The sequence below is a fragment of the Lactuca sativa genome, chromosome 8 (assembly GCF_002870075.4).
Source record: "Lactuca sativa cultivar Salinas chromosome 8, Lsat_Salinas_v11, whole genome shotgun sequence".
Classification (NCBI taxonomy): domain Eukaryota; kingdom Viridiplantae; phylum Streptophyta; class Magnoliopsida; order Asterales; family Asteraceae; genus Lactuca; species Lactuca sativa.
Window position 1 is genome coordinate 97,616,896 of NC_056630.2, and position 348 is coordinate 97,617,243.

Consider the following 348-nt stretch of genomic DNA (forward strand, 5'->3'; position numbering starts at 1 on the left):
AGGTCGTGTTGAGGGCAATTTCTGAGTAAGCCTTTGTACCGCTCCCATGCTTCGTATAGTGACTCCCCCGGTTGTTGCTCAAAGTTGGCTATCGCCTTCTTGAGTTTGGCTATCTTGGATGGCGGGCAGAACTGGTCCAGGAATTGCTCACGCATTTGAACCCATGTGGTGATTGTACCCGGTGGGAGTGCTTTTAACCACTCCTTAGCAGCTCCTTTGAAAGTGATGGGAAGCATCCTAAGCAAGACTGTATTTCTGGTGACATTTGGGACATTAAAGTAATCCGCAATGTCGTTGACTTCGTCTAGATGCTTAAAAGCATCCTCATGGTCCTTCCCGAAAAATGGG

General features: G+C 48.0%; 1 non-coding gene across 1 annotated transcript; it reads left to right on the forward strand.

The window, feature by feature from the left end:
* On the forward strand, positions 1 to 107 carry LOC128128239 (small nucleolar RNA R71). The gene has a single exon (XR_008226099.1). It is a non-coding gene; the product is annotated as a small nucleolar RNA R71 (small nucleolar RNA).
* The last annotated feature ends 241 nt before the right edge of the window (positions 108 to 348 follow it).